The sequence below is a fragment of the Colias eurytheme genome, chromosome 15 (assembly GCF_061535395.1).
Source record: "Colias eurytheme isolate Ceu_HAF_F1 chromosome 15, ilColEury1 Martin Lab GWU primary, whole genome shotgun sequence".
NCBI lineage: Eukaryota > Metazoa > Arthropoda > Insecta > Lepidoptera > Pieridae > Colias > Colias eurytheme.
Window position 1 is genome coordinate 3,051,388 of NC_142994.1, and position 23,897 is coordinate 3,075,284.

A 23,897-nucleotide genomic window follows, 5' to 3' on the forward strand; every position below is an offset into this window, starting at 1 on the left:
CACGAAATGATCGATCATATCATGAAATGAGCAAATCTACGATATGGCCACGACATATACAGTGCAACCGTTAAGTGAGACATCAAGGGACCTGCAATGTCGTTTCACTTATAGAGGTATTCCACTTACCCAGTGTCTCAGATATACAGGTATAAATAAATATCTGTCTCATTTACAGAGGGGTGATAACTATTGTAGCTTTCGTTTTGACATTTTTCAAATAAACATCTGTATGATAGTAAAGCGAAACTAAAACTGAAGGTAATTGAAGCTCAAAATTTGTACTTACGTACTTGGAATTACGTGTGGAATTTGTGGGTAGAATAAGAATGAGTAAATAAACAATGTTATCTCAGTTACAGAGGTTTATGCATATAAAATTTACTCGCTGTCTCAGTTATAGAGGTAGCTATGATAAATCGAAAGAACAAATCCCAGATATAGAGGTTTACCTCGTCCCACTAACAGAGGTAATTCAGTGCCAAAGTGTTGGGACCTCAGCATGAGTTCCAGTTATGGAGGTTTCTCACTTATCCAGGTCCCACTTAACCAAGTTTCACTGTATAGCCTTTCAGGGATTGAGAGATCACGAACACATCCGACGGTGATAGTTTTTTTTGGTCTGTCCAATAGTCATTCTCGTTAGTCGTTCATACAAACACAAATTCTTTAGCTTTACATTGTTAGTAGGTATAGATACTTATTAAAAGTTACATAATTCACCTGCACTTTTTATAATAATTATTATACTCATAATTTCTATGACTCAAACATTTTAAAGGATACCTAGGTACTTAATAAAATTGTGTGAGAAAAATATTTTCTCTCTTATTAGCCGATCGCGTACAAAATAATTCAACCCTCGGCGTTTTAATTCCCATTTTAATATTCCGTCCGGATTAATTTTTATCATTCCACAGACTGAGTTCATTCTCATTAGTCTTTTTAATTACTAATTCGAAGCCAGTCGAGATATCTATTTAATATCTGGTATTTTAATTCCCGTTTTATTCACAAGTTATAATGACTTCCGTTTATTGATTGAGATTTTTTGATTTTTGTAAGGCTATTTCTTTCTGTTTATACCTAATATGTTGAGGCGTGTTCAGGTTAATAAATACTTACTTGAGATTTCTGGGAAGAACATTCAATAACGCTATATTATAAAAAAAATATACTGTCAAATTGCTCGAAAAAAGATTGTAAGAAGTCCCCTTGAAATTAGTACTGTCAGTTTATTTAATTAGGAACAATGAAAGATAAGGACAAGTAAAATGTATGTAAATAAAATATCCGACATGAATAAAATTGGTATTCTTTTTATTCGTCTAACTCACTGCGTAGCTCTGTAATTATAATTTTGCAATATAAGAATTATATAAGCGCTTTTGCTGCTTTATTCGTCCTGTTCAATATATAGGTAAGTGGATCTTGTATAGCTTTTTTATTTCAAATCCCTGTATAGTTATGGTCGAAGTAAGACGGTGATTTGAGTCCGTCTTAAGTGCAGTTTAACTTTGTTATGAGTTGGGACTTGGGACAGTCTTTGATGATATCGGATCTGTTAACAACATCGTTTTAGTTTGTCTTCAAATTTTAAGACAAATTGGAGGAATCAAAGTTATAAGTTTAGGAAATGGTGATCTCTAGTTCATCTTTTAATAATTAGCAATAGCAATTAATTAATTATTATCCATGTCCGTCAGGCGAAAGGACGCTCGTCGTTAATTCAAAGAGCTGGCAAGAGAGACAATGTTTTTTTTAATATAATAAATATTATGCACTTGGTCTTTTCACACTGTCAGCAATGGGTGATATATTGCGCAGGCAGTACACAAGTTTCGCTGAGTCGTAGGCAGCGATCTCAATTACCCCTATTGTTTTACGCTCATATTCCGAACAATGACGATGACACATTGGTTCCCTCGATAAGAGCACATTTTTATTTTTATTATTTATGTGCACGTAGCGTTGAATTATCTATTATATTGCAAAAAATAACTGGAAGAAATTACTTAACAACTCAGGCGGATTTTTGGCGAGTTAAGACGAATTATCTTTCCAAAATTAATTAAGTAAATAATTAGCGAAGTACTTATATAGTTTTCTTGTAAACATGTTAAATTGTAAATGTGATTAAATCGTCGTAATTATCTAGAGAGAATAGCCTGGGTACCCAATTATCAAATGGAGTCGGTAGTCGAGCTATTTATTTTGATATCCACGAAATTTTCAACTCTTGTTTATTTTAACTATCTACGGTAGCTTATGTTTACTTAACCTAATTAAATTGTCTTATTTTATGTCCAAAATTGTTATGACTGAAATATAGAGAGTAGAGACCCAATTTTATTTTCTTGTCGCACAATATTAGAATAGGAAGTAGGTACCTAGATACTTTATGGAGTCAACTAGTTTTCATGAAAGCATTAAAAGGATCAAAATTGATAGGTCTGTCTACGTATGATTTGATAAATTATTAGCCTGAATATTACTGTTTTCCTCGTTCCGTGTTTTTTGTAAACAACTAAACTATTATCTCTACAAACGTGCTTTTCGGTGAGATGTGAAGGATTTTCCTTTCTCCCATTTCCGGGGTACCTACACAGATTATATTACTATTTTAGAAAGATACGTTTCCTTGTTTATGGTTAGTGAAATTACGTCACTGATTTGAAGCTTTTTTATTTTATGTTTAAAAATCGGAAAACTTAAGTGCTTCTTGATAATTAATTAATCAGAAAAGCTACTTTCAAAATATAAGTAAGTACCTACACTAAATAAAAGACTATAGTAGGTACTGTAATGTAATACAAGTAGGTATAAAAATTGAGCGTTTAGTTATTATAACAGCCATTTCTCTTTATATTTCAGATTTTTTTTCATGTTTAATTTAATTATCTCGAGGGCCAAGATTTAATCTTCATAGCCGGAAACCAAAGCAAAGACAAATTACGAAATTTACTGAGCAAATACGATAAAAGTTTGAATGTAAAATAAAATTTGCGTAAGGAATATGAATATACGTGTAATTTACAAAATTTTACGAAAGTAGTACCTAGGTATCTGCCTTTTTACCATTGTTTACTTAAACTGGAAATTTCTTTAATTCCATAATTTTAATGGCAATGTATTTTAAGATGAAACAATAGGTTATTTTATAGTCCCAAAATAGCAACCGAAACACTTAAATATTTTTTATTCAATAGATAATCCTTATTTTAATGTACCTACACTTCATCTTTAACAAAATTAACTTAAGGTAAATTATTTCTTAAAACATATTTTGAGCACAACAGCAATCCACTTAGGAAAATCACCATAATCTTTGTAAGTGAAAGATATAAATATATTTTTGTATTTTCTAGTGTTAAGGATTTCCTCTTATCTCGAGCGGGTGGGGTGGACGATCTGATAAAAATGTAAGGTGAAAACAGCTGAATGCTCAAGGCGTTAGAAAGCTACAAAATCGCTACTACTGCAAAATCTTTCAACACATTTTTGAATTTCTATTTAATGTATCTTTTTACCAGTTTATGGTTGGTATTTCCCAATCACACGAAAATATAGGTATAATATTATTATTACAGATTATTATAGATAATTTATTTTTCGTTATTTTTACAAAAAAAAAAAGAACTACAGAAAAAGTAAATAGGAACAAAACCTTATTGCTTACCAACAATGTTTCAATGTACCCAGGTGCTTAATTTGTGTAGACATTATATTTTATACAAAATCTTCCAAGCTCGGCAAACAATGTTTTCAATATATTTGATCAACAATGTGAGCAGTTGTTTAATTGCGTGCCCAAAACTCAAAATGGCGTATTCATTGTTCCATTCTATTCTCGAACGATTTTCGGTGACAATGACAAATTAGTACATAGAAATGCCGAGGGAAATATTCAAGAAATATTGTGTAAAATATCCGAACAATGTTTGGCTATCGATCATTAATTCTGAACATTGTAACGGTTATAAAAATTACTCGTACAATATGTCTGCCACAAACCTACAATATTTTTTATGTTACTAGTTAACGTTAAACCCTAAACCTAAATAAAGACAACTTTGAATCTAACCTTTTCTCTTCGCAAACTTTTTAGTTACACAATGCTTTTGCTCTATTCGTTATTCCAAATTCAACTTGATATTCAGAATTGCCAGTATAAAATACTGCTCTATCCATTTTGTCTATTTGTCCGGAGTCCACACATTAATCCTTTGCCTACGCAAGGATTGTTTTAGGCTCCAGTAAGCCTTCCTGCTATAAGCGTTGATGGCACAGTTTGGGAAGGGAATTTATTGGTATTATGGAAGACTGAAGTTTATCTAACATAGAATAGTACCTAATATGTCGCATCTCATTTGAAATACATATGTAAATCTAAATATGTACGTAAAGCAAAATTATTACTGGGTTTCTATATTGAAGAAATGTTTTTTCTAAATACGAAATAAATGTTATGGTTAACATTTTTAAAACTGCAAATAATACCGCAATGTGCAAACTTATTAAAATTTAAATGTCATTAGAACAAAATCTTCGTCTGCTATTCTCAGTGAAATATTCTTCTGTACAGTAAAAAAATTCGCGGAACAACTGTTGAAATGTATAATCGTACTGAAAATTTAGTGGATGAATAATAAACGATGCTTTACAATGCGGGCTATTGTATGGGCGGAAGCTACAGTTGTGAAATATTAACGCTGAAAGTGAAAATATAGAACAATGCAAACTTTTAACAAGTACGCGTAGATATTCAAACATTCTCATGATTTTAAACTTGTTATCTTAATTGGGACTTATCAATTTTGCTACTGAAAATATTTTGCGAAAAAGGAGCTTGTTTTTTTTTGGGCAACCAACACAATATTATGAATATTGAAATCTGAAACAGATACTTTATAAGTTAATTAGATTTTCGTTGATAGAATAGAACTGCACTTTTTATTACTATCATTTCATTCACAGAACTACATTATTGGCTGCTTTTTACTTATTAAATTTTGGTCTAACAAAGCCGCAATAATAGTGTAGTACCTATATCCCTATATCCCCAACAATGTCCTATTAATCTACGAGCCATTTTATTCAACACTGCGGCTTCCATGTAAGGAAATCGAGTGTCTCTCGAAGCAAAGCTTTGTGACAAACGCATAGACATTGTGATGCAGCGTGCACGGCGTACACTCTGCTCCATTAAACTCGAGTGCCTTACATAACGCTTCATATATTGAGATATTTTACTTGGATATTGGAAACAGGTCTGTTGTATGCAATTAAATGGAGCAGTTTTTCAATATGATTCATATTCTAGCGATTTAATACTGCTACTTTTAATAAGTAGGTACCTAGTAGTTATTTAAATAATTTCGCATTTAAAGGGATAATTCTTTCTGAAGCAAATGACAATTTGATCGATAGTAAAATTGGTAAGTAATACTATAAATAGGTCGCTTATGTGATAGGTAATTAAAATTTTAATATTGTCTTGAAAAATAATACTTTTTCATCAACATTATGAAAATAAAGATAAAAACACTGCGCTTTACAGTCAACATACTTTAATAACAAGTATTGTAAGTTTTTTATAAACAATCTCAGACATTTGCAAGAGCCTAGAACGTGCTAGAACATTCCGGTACCACTGTAAAAGCCTTTTGTATCTGTAAGTAGACATTCTCGTCAGTAGCTCGTAATGCGGTGGCATTCGATGCTGTGAGCCTTAGCTCGAAATTGAATTCCACTTGGTACACTCGTATGTTGAAGGGAATAGTTTGCTTCATAGCTTCTAACAAAATCCGTGTATATGATTGCAGTTTCTCGGTATATTATGCTGTTATTAGAACTTGATTGGAGTATAGATATTGGTCATATTCGTCGAATATGTTCGAATATAAATTATAATTAATATAACTGATTGCTAATAATGAATAATAATTATTCATTAAATGAAATAATTTGGAAAATCCAAAAGTGCACGCCTCATAATTTTTTTTTAATAAATATTTATTAATTATTATTTTTGTTTATTTAATAACAATTAAACCACATCGAATCAGACCCTGAAAAATGAAAGGGTTCTATTCCTGAGCATACTCAAGCGTAAGAGAAAAAAAAAGACTCGATTAGTAAAGTATTTCGGTTGCTATCGTGTTAACAAGAAAAAGGATCCGCACATACAGACACACGGACGTCCAAGACAGAACTTTTTTAAACTGTTTTTTAACTAGTTTAAATAACAAAAATGACATCAAAAATATCATGAACGTTAAAAATAGTGTTTTTCTTAATATGTGTGTGTATGTATTATCTTACAAGTGCAATGTATGATACATAAAGACATTTTAAGTTTGAAAAATCAGATGTTTTGCGCGAAGTGACAGTAGTACCCACCTCAACGCTTCGCTTATGAGGCGTGCAATAAGCTGTCTTAATTAAAGTTTAATGAAAGTCACTTGTCTATACTAATAGCCTTCAACATCCGACTTTTTTGTGTAAGTAAATTAAATCAATCAAAATATTACAATTTGTTAAATACACGACGTTAAGAAATGACTACCTGATTTTTTTTAAGTATTAATAAAATTATACTATAGATAATTAATTAATGATGTGAGAAAAATATAAAAAATGATTTAAAAGCAAAGTTGTAAAAGATTCTGTAAGGTAACATCAACTTAAATAATATATTCAAAGCGTATTCAGTTTAGTTAACCAGGCTCATATCAGCGATGCCTGTACTATCAGCTAGTAGACTACCCTTATCAAGTTGTTCCTTACAAAGTAACAATGAATATTTCAATATATCCCCCAGCCTCTCTCCATTTATATTTGTATGAAATGAATACTTTTCAACGAATATGAGATGAAAATTGTCATTTTAGGGATAATTCGATATTACTTTTTACGGTCCGTTCGTTCATGAATATCAATTGAACAAATCATAATATTTTTTGGAATTTACTGATCCGAGGATATTTGAACTGAATTATAATCATGGGAAAGGCGGAATAATATTACTTACATTCCATATTTCAATATTACATAATACATTCGAACTATTCTTGAATGTAGCTTTTAGATTAAGTAAATAGGGTTTAAGATATGTTTGGTTGCAGATTTTAGTTTGTAAAAGAAAGTATTTTTATAGTATTTATATTGCCATACATATGAATATGAATATAGTTTCATACAGATATATTAATTTACACTAGCCTGTGTCACTTTTAAATTGGGAAATGACATAGGCTATTTTTCAATTGAAGTAGTATTAGTGTTCTAATACTCAACGAATTTTCTTGATGAGCTCAGTACCTACCACATAAGTACTTACAAAGATTATCCCTACACACATGCAAAGTTAGAAAGTTTACCACATTAGAATTGTTCGTATAAAATATAAAGCATGTTTTCAACGAATTCCTCAAAAGTAAATTCAGTAATATTGAACTGTAATACCTTTATGATTTAGCAAAACACGCGCATACACAATTTATTTTCCAATTGGCGAGCAAACAAAGCGAAGAGGAATTTCTCAAATCTCCCACCAGGGGGCAGTGTAACACCTGCACCGACTCCGAACCAATATTTATTGAGATCGCAATTGAAACCGCTCGGAAAATAACCAGCCATTTGTTACAACACTTTTGGGCTAGGAAATCTATTGTACCAATTGTTCGTATGTTAATATTATTGTATTGTTCACTTTCTCCGTGAATGTGTAGCAATAAGTCACTTTTTCTTGACACTTCCTACAAAATAAATTTGAATGTACCTACTTATTTAGTTATCTACATGATATCCATATTCAATAAATATTAATAAATTATTAAAAGGACTATTCTACTACATATAAGCTTTTTAGCTTATGACCAATGTCAGAATAATTAATAAAAAAATTGGTCTATGAAGGCTGAGCAGAGATGACCCTGTTAAAGTCTATATTATAATTCTAATTATATTTATTTGCAATAATATATTTATATAAAATATCCCGAAAGCAATAAATTATGCTATTTATGTAAGTACCTACCTACTTGGTGGTTAATTAATAATTAGGGTAATTCTTTCTCTCGCTAAGGTAATTAAGTTTGAGTCGACCGTAATCTGAAGAAGCAAGAATTATGGTATTTATTATTTACAAATCTTTTCGAGTTAATTCACTTGAAAATTTTTACTTAGTTCATTAATTATAAAATAAAAGAATTGTTAATCCTTCATTTAACACGGTATAAAACAAAGTCTTTCTATCTGTCCCTGTGTATGTTTATATCTTTAAACAACACGTAATTTTTTTAAATAGAGTGGTTCTTGAGGTAAGTTAATTGTTTAGTTTTAGACAAAGAATTTGAAGCCGGGGGCGGAAAGCTGGTAAGATAATATATACTTATATCTGAATTTGTGAAAGTGATGTGAGAGTTTTGTTAGTTGGGATTTCAAAGCGACTTGTTCACAAAGCAGCTTTTATGGGAGATGGCAAGCCCTTTCGTTGAAGGAATTTTCCGGAAAATGCTGCTCAAATGTGTCTCATAACTGAGCAGACATCATTTGTTAATATGGTTTGCAAAGCGAAACATGAAACGAATTTTGTTCAAGCAGTATCTGCATAATTACGTTGACGTGTATTTGCAAACATAAAATATGCGTATAAGTTAGTTTCGAATTAATATTTACGTATTACTTATATAATATTATGTTGGTACTTTATGTTTTTGGTTGAATTATAATCACGAAATCTACGCGTTCTATATTTTTTAAAAAGACGCATGATATGAATGTAACATTAGGTAATTTAACACATTGCTTTCTGGAATAAATAAATATTTATAATTATTTTTATCTTTTTTTAAAAGTATGAAAGTGTTACTAGTCTCTGTGTTACAGTGCAACAGTTCAATACTAATATACCAACCCCAAAGAAACATCAAAGCAATTTATATTAAAACATCCGCTTACTGAAAATCCACTTTTAAAAGTAAACACAAACATTTTTAGTGCTTATAGGACTTCATGATTTCAGAGTAGAGTGCTGTAGCAATTTAAATAATCCCCTATTTGCAATGCAATGTACCTCCCACACTATGTTCACTAAAAGGGATTCGGATCAAGCGTGTTCAGAACAATGGTACATTTGATTACTAACGCCCAGTGGTTCGACCACTATTCAGGCTATAATTTATATAATACGATTTAGGAGGCAGAAGTTAATGGGGCCGTAAACTATGTTTGGGTAAGTACGGTAGTACGTCGTCCCTAATCATCGGCAATGATGGGAGTATTTAGACGAAACTTGAAAACATCTTTTAGAAACGTGTTAGGGTTACGAATGTTTTGGTAGAATCATTTGCTTTTTTCAGCTCGAACTCACTGATCTTGTTAGATTACACAGTCTTATTAAGATACGAGTATGTGACATGTAATATCTCCTGCCTGAGTCGAGAAAATAGGTCGTGTCTCAACGCGGTTGTTAATTTGTTGGTAATTAATTAAATTTACATTGAAATATTTCGTGTGCTTATTGTTCGTCTTTAATAGGTCCCAAAAAACCGTAATCTATAATAAAAGGTGTATTGATAAATTTATATTCGTTAAATAACGACAAGGTTTTAGAATTTTATTTTGTAGCTACTTCTTTATATTCTGCGTATTGCACGCCTCATAAGCGAAGCGTTGAGGTGGGTACTACTGTCACTTCGCGCAAAACATCTGATTTTTCAAACTTAAAATGTCTTTATGTATCATACATTGCACTTGTAAGATAATACATAATACAATAAATAAACAAAAATAATAATTAATAAATAATTATTTAAAAAAATTATGAGGCGTGCACTTTTGGATTTTCCAAATTATTTTTCAACTGAATTCAATTTCTAAATTCGATTATGGATACGCCAAACGGTAATGGTTGGTCCACTTGGTGGAAATAGAATATTGTAAGCCACTTGAAATATCTGAAACTAGAAATTATTTACGTTATAGTAAGGCGAGTTGCATGAAGCGATTTGCTGCAGTAGGTAATTACAGCTCTTTGTTTCCTTTAAGGGGGCGCATAAAGCAAAGTAACCAATCTTCTATTAGATGATACGTGTAATATGCAAAACCAAATCTAAAAAATAAAATATATATCAAACTAGATGATATGTTCAACGATTCTGTTTAATCAAAAACATAAAATATTAAAATTTACTCGATAAAAAAAAATCACCAAGTTAGCTCTAATTTTCACACTTTTACGTTTTCTACTTGACATGGTAATACTTATTATGATTTTTTTTTCATAAACAATTATATTAAAACATTTGCAAGATATTTGTCAGAGCATTTTGTGTAATTACTTTTAGTTTTGGTTTTATCTGCGATAAACCACTTTTGGCGCTCTTTTTTTCTCGAGATAAACGTTTGATTTTGTTACCAACTAAATTACAAACTGATTAGTGACTATCATTGATTTTCTATTTCATAAAATCTAACTGCAAATTTATAAAAGTTTATGAAGATAACAATACCGTTGATAATTGTGTATTTAAAAAGGAAACATTTAGGATAAAAGGATGAACCTTTATTTTATAGATATAACCCATTGTTCTTAACAATCTTCGTGTACTTTAGACAAAATTAATCTTAGCAATAATTATTTTAAAACCTTATTGATAAAGTTTGACAATTTGAACTGAGAATGTAACGGAATCCTTTCATTCGGTTCGAAGAAAACTTTGTTTCTGATTTTGATACCCTTTTGATTTGGGATCAATGAAGGGGTTTTATTACAAAAGAGCAGTGTTTAATTTTATGGTGTTTAACAATGCGGATAAAGATGGGTAACGTGTACGTAACGGGGGTATCGAAAATAATTAGAAAGCCATTGACGGTAATCCTTATGAATTCGGTGAAGAGAAGGAATTCATTTAAATATGATTTTTATACTCTATTCAAACAGTAATTTGTAGGTATTCCCACAATTATTTGTGTATTTGAATAGCAAGGAAGTCATATTATAATTATTGTTACGTACGGTACTGAAAAAGGCAAACAACAAAGAGTATAGTTTACAGACGCTGAATACATTGTAAGTAGAAACAGAAAGAACTTTCCGAGATCATAGTCCTAGACGCACAAAGATACTGTATAATGTTCTACAAAAGGTCTATGTCGCCTCTTTAAGTGACCCGCATTCTCCTTTGTTTTGATATAGCTTTTGGCGATAGATGTAAAACAAAGCGAAACGGCCTTGAAAACTTCGACACGAGCCCGATCTTAGCCTACTTTTGCGGTTTTATTTTTCTAGGTAAATCAGTGTATGGCTTTCGTAAAACATTGGGATATTTCTTATTGTGAGCAATGACAAACACCAAAATTCGTGCAATGTTTTGTAAATCACACTTTTTTTGTAAATGACACATTGTTACAATGTTAAAGTTCAGTATTTGGATTATTTAATATTTTATAAAGGTTTGTTATTACTAGTAGGTACAACAGTTATTAACTGTGTTTATTATCTATTTAACGTTTAATTATTCCTTGAAGCAAGATTGTCTAACAACATACATTATTAGCGGTATCATAAATTGTTACCATAGTAGTAAGTAAGTATAGTTCTAAATTGTGTGAACTATTTTTATTTCTCTTGACACCAAAAGCTCTCACGAGTGTTATTTAGCACAAGATAAAACTGTGCTTCGTTTAATTGTTATTTTAATCGTTTGAACTCTACTATAAGATTTGTTAATATAAAGACAAGTCAACGAGTAACTGTTTGGGAATTTTAATTATATTTTGTAGTTTCATTTTACTGAGTGGAATTATTTAATAAATAAAAATGAATCGCAATACTGTGTTGGTATGCGCATAATTCGAGAACGGCTTTACCGATTTTGTTAACTTATATATATTGCTTGAAGTACGAGGATGGTTCGCTTTTGAAGAGAAAACGTAAACATGTACCACGGGCGAAGCCGGGGCGGACTGCTAGTTTAATAATAAAAAACAAAATATAGGATAGAGTTCATACTTTGAGTAATGTATGTAAAATTAATTCATACCCTGACACAGCCATCTTTAAATAAAATAGGATGTTTATTGTAATTTTGCATTTAAATATTAAAGAAAAAGGAAAGAATCTATGAGAGTAAAATATCTATTGCATAAATTTGGTTTTTGTTTTCGTAACGAACCATCCGTATTTAGTATGCAATAAATCTGAGCCTATATCCCTTTTATATTTTCCTCTTATTTGGATATTAATTACATAGGACCCCAGTTAGAAGTAATTCGTTATGTTTGAAGATGATTTATAGCTACAGTTAGAACACTAAGAATTAATTACGCCTTTATTAGGGCTTGAAACAACACACGTAATTAATCCTAACATGTACTTTTATATAAGTCCGTTTGAAAGGTTCTTTCAATACACACCTAAACCTAGATTTCTCTAGAACTATGTCCACTAAGAGATGAGTCATGAAAAAATATGAACGTCTGTATATCTGTTTCATTATACGTATCAAAATATTAAATGAAGTGCATCGATATTTATTTTGTAAAAATAGGATTATTAAAAAAGACATGAAATGTATTTAACACGATGATAGACGATAGTTTTCCTTCCTTATTTATTTATGTACTACAATCCATCATAAATAATTGTTGGTGCAGCAAGTTGATGGATTCCACTTTTTGATGGACATTCAATTAAAATATGTACCAGTTTTTCTAGTTTCGCGTGCGATTTTTTTAAAGTTGAGAAGTAGTGGAATTGGATTCAACGCAGAAATTGTTCGTCAAACACGTATAAGCATTACTACACATTACATACCTACATTCCTCCAAATACATAAAGATTAGTTTAATTCGTGTGTGTATTTTATTTTTGTTGATAATTTTTATAATTATTTTATGAAATAACTTGTGTAATATACATATATAGAAGATAATATAAGATAATTTACAAGAATGGCCCTTTTTCTAGCCTACATGATATTACGTGATATTGATGTCTGAATATCGAACTGAGGGTACCTGGATTTGATTCTCAGTGGAGATAAACCAAAAAAGTCACAATCTAATGAAGATCAATCTGAGAGACAAAATACCCTATCCTATATCATAAAGGCTGTCACAGGACTCTATTCTGCAATACTATTAGCATTGAAACGTATGTACTTACATTAAATCAACGTGCAAAATTACAAAAAGCATCCAGCGAGGTTAAAACGTAGGTAGACGAGACGGGCTAAAATATTCACAGTGTAAGGATTATAGCATGAAACTTGCATGCGGACGGTGAACCCTCTTTTTCATACAACAATATAAATATTGTGTTTTATTTTAACTATTATTCGCATGCACCACACATTTGGCTTATACTGCAATTTTGATGCAAATCTGAGCGCCATATTCTATACAATTAAAGAATTAAAAGCGTATGTTTTTAATGCGCTGAGGTTTTTATTATTTTGAAATGTAAACATTTTGTACGGTTTTATTAATTTGACTAGAGAAGAACAGTATACTTAAAATATAATATGCGTTAAAATTATGGATATAAACTTACATAAAGGTGTATGAATGGTGCCTGATTCGAATATTTGCAAGGAATCTGTAAATAAAGGATATCCATTAGAACATAATAAAATATAACATTTAAATTTTTAGTACAAATTAAATATTTGTGGTCATTTCATACTTCTTGGGTATTTATCATCCGAACAGTTAGTTATTTATTAACAAACGAAATTAGTTAAGTGATTGTAGTGTAGTTTATTAATCTAACATCCTAAATGATCCAATACCACCATAAAATAATAATATCTTAACCTATACGTTTATAAATTTATAATTTGAGTGGAGTATCCGACATAGCTTTGACAACCCCCAAACAAGGGATGGCAAGTTTACAGAGGGTAGCCCGTTGTTACAAGTGGCAATTGTATCAAAGTGACGGTTAACATGTCTTAAAATAAGGAACGTCCAGGAAATGTCCAACAATATTGTTTTCGTCACATGGGAGTTGTGCATGCTTTGAAATGGGTCACGTTCGCAACGGGCACAACACTTTTAGAGTACATTTTCTTTATTATTCTTTTTTAAGCTTTAGTATGTATTGTATTTTGTAATTTATTATTATTTTATTTTATGTCAGCTTTCTACCCGGGTTGTCTAAAACTTTAAAAATAAAAAGACGTGTGGCACTCGGGGACTGCCGCGGTAAAGCGCGCTCATGGTCCGCGATAGAAGCTATGCAATAGCTTAATACACTAAAATTTTCCTGTTAAATCAGTCTATCTATTAATACAATCCGCATCATAATCCGCTGCGTAAATTTAATGATCTAAGCAGACATAGGGACAGACAGACAGCGAGAAGTGACTTTGTTTTATTTAATGCAGTGATTACTTACATAATTGAAATAAATTAAATTTTCTCTGATTAAAGACTACCAATAAAAAAAATATGTTTAGTAGAGAATTGCATTGCATCTATATTAAGCTACTAGTGGTCCGCCCCGGCTTCGCCCGTGGTACCTACATGTTTAAACTTTAAACTATCCTATCTCTCAAGTTGGATCGAACTGCACATGGTGTGCGAATTTTATTATAATCGGTTAAGTGGTTTAGGAGTCCATTGAAGACAAACATTTTGACACGAGATTTATATATATAAAGCTTTTGCTATGTAGATTGATGTTGGTAAGCAACAACTCTGTACCTAACTAATTGCTGTATCTATGATACAGCTTCAAACCAGGTGATGCAGTTAGTTCAGTTACCCCAATACAGAACAGCAATATCCTGCAAGGCTCGCCACATTAAATACCGCAACAAGACAAACCAAACATTGCCAATATTCCTGGAGCGAAGTATCGAAATTAATCAATTCCTGGAATTTATGAGAATCAAATTCTCTCAGAAAAAACTTCAGTTTTGTATTTGAGTTTAACATTGCATTACGTATAGATTCTCTTTATTCCTTGCCCTGCAACGATTTTTCTTTTCCTATTTGATTTCGAAAGACAAGGAAAATTATTAAGAAAGTATAGACGGTATTCCTTTGTCTACGATACCTTAGTTCTTCGTCATTATTTGTAAATGCAGTTTATTTTTACTGAGCATGTTCCTCATATAAAACCATAATTGCTTCATATAAGGAAAAAAAAAACAAAATTTATAAGACGTGTCTATGTTTCCCTGCAAGCTTTTTCCCTTTGTTGGAACGAAGTTCCTTATTTTTGTGTCAAATGTGAATTTGAATAAGATATTTATTTATAAAACTGAAAGGCTTTTCTAATCGGATTGTCGAATTTAAAGTTTTCATCGCGTTGCTGAAATTTATTTTAAAAATTTTCGCAAAGTTCGCAACCACTATTTATTGAATTACCTATTGAGTGCGAATGTTCTCGACTTGAAAACAATCTCTTAAATCGAGAATGCTTAAACACTTTTTGGAAAAAGTATGAATACGGTTGAATTTTTAATATATCAGAATTTTGTTCTTAACAATGAACGACGAAAAATATTGAGAGAAGATGTTAAAGGTGAAGTCTATCTGAGATTTCACTGTAATTTTATTTTTTCTAGTAATGGTTATTTACACCATAATAAAGCGCAATCCTACGTTTTCGTTAAAAATAGGATTAAAGAATTACGAGAAATAAAATCATCTTATCAAATTCCAAGTGAAAGTAGTCATGGGTATATAATTAGTAAATTATAATATAAGATATATTATAATTGTGAAAAAATTGCAAGTCGTATACAAACGCTAGCTAGGAAACGTAGCGTTACTGTAGCATTCGTAGCAACTACGCCAAAGCTTCTCAACAACCAACCTAAGTGACTATTTCAACGTTATTACAATAATAAGATATGAGGTTTTATATAGGGTTAATAATGTAAGTATATAGTATTTGTTATTTTTATTCACAATATGAACTTTCAAGGTTGACGCAGTTGGAATTGAAAACCGGCATATCCTAGACGAAAAAGCTAGACGACATTCTACATCTGCCGTCAAACGAAACAAGTGAGGTGGATTATGGCAAAAAGTTCATAGATGACCTGTGTCCTGCAGTGGCTTTCAATATGGGCTGATAATTATGATTTGAAACATGGATATTGCAATTTGCACATACACATTAACGTTTTTAAATTGGATTACCTATCGCGTTTGCCGACGTAGAGTACCTCGTAAAACTTTAATTCAATATCGCATCAAAATATGCTCACTAAAACCCTTAAAAACTTCAAACACAAAACCAATTTATGCAGTACCTACCACTTTATATTACTGCAAATTTTGTTATTAGCAGTTGTTGTTATTTGTTTGTTTATTCGCTTGTTTAATTATACCGAAAACTTATTCTGTATACCTACATTAGTAGGTACGCCACCGATAAGTTGGTGCCAAACTTTAGGATGTAAAGTAGGATATAACCGCAGTATGCAACTTGCCTGAGCTTCAATTATTATTCTATGAGGAGACTTGCATTACGGTATGTATATTCATTTATATATAGAAAATCCTATTGCTAATTACAAAATCACATTTATAATGTAGCATATATTTATTATAAAAAATAGTTTAAACTTTCGTTCAATAACTTTACGCAACAACAATTAATTCAGTCATTGATCCTACTAATATTATAAATGCGAAAGTTTGTGAGGATGTGTATATGTGTGTTTGTTACTCTTTCACGCAAATACTACTGAAACAGCGAAATTTAGCACACATATAGAGGGTAACTTGGATTAACATATAGGATAGATTTTATTTCCGGATATCCCACGGGAACGGGAACGGGAACTAGGCGGGCTTTTCTTTGAAATCGCGGGCGAAGCCGCGGGCGGAAAGCTAGTATATAATATTTTTAAACAAGGTAATAATAAAGTAAATAATTAATTTTCACGTAATAAAATATAGGGAGGTATATAAAATTAAAATTGAGGTATAATAAATAATAACACAAAAGACCAAGGGCGGTATTTTCACAACGCTAATTAAGTTTGAAACGAGACAGAGGACGTATAAATATTACATTATAAAATATATTTCATATGCTGTAAAACACGTATAAAATACACATTATCTCGAGTTTCTTTTTTAATATTCATCAGAAAATTTATGCAATTATTTAAAGAAAGAACTAATTTCGTTAGAAATTTTGCGGTTGAATTCTTTATAAAAAGGAATCTTGATGAAATCCCAAATCTTAAAATTCTTGCACAGCAAATGTTAGCTGATTACTTACCGAACAAAGGTAAATGTTGACTTTAGTTTTAAATTCACAGACTATTTTTTGGCACAGAAGTAACATTTTGTGAAAAGTGGGCTCGTTAGTGTATTTCAGTCATGAGCCATTACGAATTGTGCATATTCCCTCAAATGTCGAAATGTACTCGAAAATATTTTATATCAGTTCTATAGAATATATTTTTATTTCAACGTAACAAGCTATTGAATAAATGTATACTAATAAATATTATAAAGCTAAAGAGTTTGTTTGTTTGAACGCGCTAATCTCAGGAACTAAAGGTCCGGTTTGAAAAATTATTTCGGTGTTAGATAGTCCATTTATCGAAAAAAGCTATAATAGGCTATATACCATCACGCTAAGAAGAAGATTTTCTAAAAATAATGTTCATTGACTATTTCTCGAACGAAAGACGGAAAAAAAATTAAATCAATTCCCGTTATATCCCTCTCTTCCCTTTTTGAGGACAGCAACACATCCTCTCCCAGTGGAGTGGATGCTTATGGGCGGCGTGTATCGCTTAACACCAGGAGACGCGTCTGCTCGTTTGCTATCCTATAGCATAAAAAAAAGACGGAAACCTCTCGATTTTTTAAGCAATTTACTTGCATATGGTTAGTTGCATTTTCCTGATCGATAAACTATCAACTGGTTAAGCACTTTAAGGCGCGGTCAACGTTTTGATGGATGGCCACTAAGTTGTTAGCGTTATTTTAGTTGAGTGCTTCGGAAGGCACGTTTAAAATCTACCTATTTATAAATCAATATCTAAATGTTGAAGAATGAAAAATAATGAAAATTAACCAAGAATTATATTCTTAAATATTTACTGAAGGACTGTTTCAGTTTACGATCATTCTCAAGGCTAGTTTTAGCGAAACAAAATATTTTTACGAAAAAATTTATAAGTTTTGAGTCAATATTACAACCCTTTTAGTTCCAAACTTTTGATTGATAGCCTAAGAAAATTGGTATCTTTGAAAGCATAATATTTTTACAGTTTAAAGTTTTGAGCGGCAATAACCAAACTTCATCGCAAATGTTCCTTTCTTGAGAATAACTTGCGAAGATTTAAGGCATACAATAAGAAGTTCATAACGTAGCGTCAGCTGCACTTTTCTGCATGTCTGTTACATATTACAAATTCCTTTTCGTGTAATATACACGCTAACTATACGCTTGTCTTGTTTATTTGACAAGCAATGTAATTTAGTACACTTTAGGACGAGTGACATTATTTAGAGCTATACAATAATATAGCATCTATATCTACAATAAAATATATACGATAAAAAATAATGACGAACATAGTATCTTTTCCTTATTATAAAATACTTATGTGAAGGCATGGCATTTAGGTGTGTAGGAACTCTTATTGCTGTATATTTTATTAATGTGACATGATCACGGTATCTGCCTTTAATACATTACGAAAAACAAAAGCTGACAGTAATGAATCACTGATTATGTCACCTCAATATGTTCATATTCAACAGGAAGAAATGGCTTTGAATTCATCTACTTCATGCTAAAAAATAAATCACAAAAGCTATTGAATAATGGAATACGTAGCATTTGTTAATTGTTTTTTAAAGAGTAAATAAAACTCAAAACCATCTGGTTATTGAAAGCCAAAAGCAATAAATACTCCCAATGCGATAAAACAATCAAAAACTTTTCGCTTACGATTTGCGTACTTCCATAGAAAATATGGTGAAACTTTTACAGGAATAGATTCGTCTCTTCATCACAAAGGAAACTAATTAAAGTCCAGCCTTTTCGTAACTTTAAAATAAGAAGTTTTCTATTCGATATTGTCGTTTTCGTAGTTTCAGAATATTGTTATCACTTAAAACAAAGTCGCAAAACAAATGTTATAAAACAAAGTCGCTTTCTCTGTCCCTATGTCCTTATGTATGTACTATAGACTCGCTTTATTAATCGCTGCTTTTATGGTGAAATTTTATAAAAAACTTGTTCATTTGTTGATTAACTTCTATACGAAATAAGGAATATTAAGATTTTCATGTTTTCACTTCTTAACTTTGATAAATGGTCCGCTTTAAGTGTTCGGGAAGACTTATTAAGAGAATAATTTGTCCCGACGCGCCCTCACCCTTGTCTGTCAGTAAAGAAAATATTTATGAATTAAAAACAGTTTTGACCCAGATTTAACGCGAAACTTTTCTGTTATTAGGGACTCATCTTTTGTATCAATATGCTGCATTGAATAAAATGAGACTTGAAGATATGAGGTACTTGAATCGATGTAGATCTTACGACTTATTTTTTGAAAGCAAATTATATTAATCGTAAATTAAAAAAAAACATTATCTATTAAACTATAAATTAATAAGAATAGGATTGATTTTTTAATTACTATTCGTTTAGATTTCCTACTTTTTTTATAAAGAAATATACCTTAATTTTCGCATAAATAAATATTAAGTAGGAAAACGCTTTTAGTCACGAAAGTAATATTTTAAAGGAGAATTACAATTTCAGCTAAAATGAGGCACAGTTTCATATCCATGCAAAAACTTTTCCATATTCAACATATTTTAATGAAGTTACGCGTGCTTTAGGCTTTACGGCCATATCTTTGTAGATATATTCTTTATTACGTTAGCTTTTTGTTTTCAACGTATTTTGTTTGTTTATGGGCAAGAAATATAGCCTGTATGTATATGTGTAATATAAATAACACCGCAATTTTAACATATTCTTAATATTGAAGATTCAGATTACAACAGACGCAATTTACTGCAGTTTTAATTTGTCAAAATAATTTATACAAAAGATAAACAATAAAAGACATCAAACATACAATATAATATATTTCGTTTCATGTGTGTAAATATTTTATTGCATTTGGTACTTACACAGAAACTCTTTTAAGCTGTGATCATTTATTAAAGGCTTTCACGTCCCCTTTTAGAGTCATATAGATTGACATTATTGTGGTCCTTAGAAGTTTATTACATTTAAAAGAATTTCTTCAAAGTAAACAGAATGTCCTTAGAAAATAGAATTTCGCTTCGCTGCCACATTTATTATCTTTTATTGTAATTGCGTTGAGGCAATTTTCATTTATCTCAGAAAAAAAATCCATCAGTAAATTATTATTGTTGTAATTTAGAAGTAGGTACATCAAAAATATTTTAATACAATTATAATAAAACTAGTGGTAAAAAAAGTATAAATTACAGATAGGCATGAAAAAGCTGTAAGTAAATAAATAACATTTACCGTCGTACAACAAAACAATAAAATATCTAGTACTATAAAGTGTCCTTAGAATATAAAAAATATAAGTTTTCATTTGGTATTCTGCATAATATGCCCTTATAAGAAAGATTAGATGAATTTCAAGGTGAATTCTAGATTAGAGTATTACTTATCTTGAAGTATAATCCTGAATAACATATTAAGAGTACCTCAATTTACATGTGAATGAAACAGGTTAAGTTATTATTTATTGGTGGTTCAGACAAGTATTCACACATATTCATGAAATGTTAGTTAAATTATGATTTCGCAAATTTTGGAACAGACCCTCTACACGTGTACGTTAATATTTGCTAATAGCTCTTTAGTAATGTATGAATCTAAACATACCACATATTTGTGGGTTCTGTAGGGTATTACGCGTTTTATTACATTCAAGAACCTTAAATAAACTTTGGTTGAACATGAATAGTATGTAATTATAATTTTAATATGAACGAAATCATTCGCAGATAAGTATATTAAATACTTTTAGCTATAGGTACTCAGTTTTAAATAGGTATATTTAAGTATATATATATTTCTTATAATATATACCTAATACAATTTATAAATAAGGATATGGAATGCTATTTTGTATTATTTTAACCCTCAAGTCCAATCTACGTCCCGTTGACATCTGGGATAGAAAGGACCCTCCAAAATTAAATTAATTGGTTAATCTTACATATTTATTCAGTAAATTGTTTTGTTTTTATATTAAACTTTTTATACTTTTTCTGAATTGAAATATTAATATCGAAGCAACAGTTAAATAAACGCGAGCTTTACTGAAACTTATATTTATATGTTATTTAAATTATATGTTTATGTTTTATATGTAGATCAACTATATGTAGGTGCATGTTATGATCGAACATTTTATTTTAATACGGAAATTAGTCTAAAGTTATTATTACCTAACGAAAAAACCTACATGGGAAGGTAGGTATATTTCACTATAATGTAAAACCCGTGTATCAATCCACTCTAACGAAAAGCGTGTCAAAAATTGTATACAGAAGGCACTCAAACAATATAAATTAAGTAACACGTAGCCCGACAATGGCCGCGATATTGTGCAAGTCAGCAAATCCTCGCTTTATGAGTTCGGCGAGTCAGCTGTTTAAGCGGAGATTGTCGAAAGTATGCAAAGCTGTATTAGCGCTGCGGATGTAGCTAACAAGGGTTTACTCCACGACTTTTAATACCACCGAATAAAGCCCGTAATCTCAACATTTTTAAGTGATTTTAAAAATTCTTGAACGCGCAGCTTATTCTGATGTTTTATTGAAAACGCTGTAATTTTGTTGGGTATTTTTTGCTGGTTTGGATATGTGTAAGCTGAAGCTTGAATTGTTTATATTTGATCTTTGTAGGTATCATTTATGATTTGTTAGCTGTTATATTCGTAGAAAGAATTATTAAATGTGGAGTATTCATAACAGATTGCAATTGATATAAACCAAAGTGAATTTTAACAATATAATTGCAATGTTTCTCCTCTATTAACTAAATACGATCAATTTGAAAGTATCGCAATCAATTCGAATATTTTCCCGAAACTATTTCTAGAAATTGTTCATTTACAGTGAACCATTTTCGCGTGTTTCCACGCTATGGATAAAACTGAAAGGATTGAAATATAACTCTTCTATTGAATGAGATTTGATTCAATTCGCACTCGAAGTAATCTGAATAGCGGTGCCTGTAAGTGAACCTAAAAGAGTTCGATTCTAAATGTGATTCGTTTGGAACATTTGCATTTTAATAGAACAAAAATTTTACTGAATTTATAGTCAATTAACTTTTCAAATGTTTGATGGATGGATTTTAGCAGAATTACGATTTTGTTTTTTATTTGTAGGGTTTGAAAATTTTTAATTAATTATATGGTAGGATCCACATTCTTTGTTGGTATTGTAAGTTATTGTAGCTTAGATAATTAAGATATCTAATACTAATTACAGATACTCAAAACAAACCTATAAAGGCTATAGAATTATTATAATTTGGGATAATTTTATACCGAAACTTGTGTTTTCAGAATATTTGCCTTCATTAATTATGTCAATAGGTTACTTGACTTTCTTTCAGTTATAAAATAATAAGTAATTGCTCGATTAGATAAAAAAAGATTGTGATTTGTGACTTAGTTTAATGATTGTATAGAGGCCTTAGAATAATTATTATCTGAGCTGAGAAGATCGAAGATCAAATTTTTTTAATAAGCAACAACACTTTTCGTTATTTCATGTAAATATAGGTATCTATAGTACATATTAATTTATAAAACAAAAATTTATATATAACTAGCTTACCGCCCACAGCTTCGCCTGCTTTATCTAAAACCTAATTAATTATATACTAAAACCTTCCTCTTGAATCACTCTATCTATTAAAAAAACAATTTAAATAAAAAATATTTTATACTATGTAGTGACTTTCAAGTTTCAAAGTGTAAATGAGACAAAACAAATTTTGTGTTAGCATTTTTTCTAAAACATGGAAAATTACATTAAAATATATCAAATATCTAGTTCGTTAAAACATACATGGCCTACGGGTGATGTAAAAAGTTTATTTACAGTTTGTGAAACGGGATACCGTTTTCAGGTTTTTAAAATGAAGTTTGAAGCTCAAAAAAGTACCTACTTTGAATTTGAATATATATTTCTAGAAATGTATTTATGACTATCTATTCAATTACGCTGTATAGTTTTACAAAAATTTTTTTGTTTGTAAGTATATAAAAATACAATATAAAAATTTACAAATTTATTCACAGGCTATATCACAAGATTTCTTTTTTCTTTCATGGCATTATCTAAAAATGGCATCACAAGCCATACTTGCTTCAAGAATCTTCAAGACCTCTATACTTTCAGGAAGATAAAGCGTGGATCTTGAAGCGTTCTAAAGGATTTATTGAGGATAAACGGATACATAAAAGACTACATAATAGAGTATTTTACTTGCCCTTAAAAGGGGTGTAATTTTTTCACGCTTGATGTAGGTGTAAGTGCTTTGCATGTGTGGGTTTGCTTTGTGTATTTATTAGTTTTTCTACCTCCAATCAAAGCATGTTATCGGAAGTTTTCGTGAGAAAGTCTTATAATAATAATCAATTAACACTACCCGTTGTATTCTGAAGAACTAAACTATTTATGAGTAGGTATGTCTATGAATTCTTAACATATATGTAAGTCGCTTATCGATCAAACGACATAAGTATATTTGTTGAAAATAGCAGCTAAAAAATATACTATCTAATAATAGTAGGCTTAAAAATATTTTACGATGTTTCAATTTATTTATTGAATTGAATTTTATTTATTTCTTTGGATACAATTCATTTTTGCATAAACTA

At 30.5% G+C, this 23,897-nt stretch overlaps 2 protein-coding genes across 5 annotated transcripts in view; both read right to left on the reverse strand.

Annotated features, from left to right (window-relative positions):
• LOC149902172 (CD151 antigen-like) overlaps window positions 1–23,897 on the reverse strand; it is a 148,866-nt gene that overhangs the window by 13,927 nt on the left and 111,042 nt on the right. For 2 of the 3 annotated variants that reach the window (XM_090110545.1, XM_090110546.1), the window contains one exon: window positions 13,562–13,606. The exons of the other annotated variant lie outside the window; for it this stretch is intronic. The gene's annotated coding sequence lies outside the window, so the exon portion shown is untranslated. The remainder of the gene's footprint in view (window positions 1–13,561; window positions 13,607–23,897) is intronic. 3 annotated transcript variants of the gene reach the window in all.
• SH3PX1 (sorting nexin 33-like protein SH3PX1) overlaps window positions 1–23,897 on the reverse strand; it is a 143,799-nt gene that overhangs the window by 8,894 nt on the left and 111,008 nt on the right. For both annotated transcript variants that reach the window (XM_090110543.1, XM_090110544.1), the window contains one exon: window positions 13,562–13,606. The gene's annotated coding sequence lies outside the window, so the exon portion shown is untranslated. The remainder of the gene's footprint in view (window positions 1–13,561; window positions 13,607–23,897) is intronic.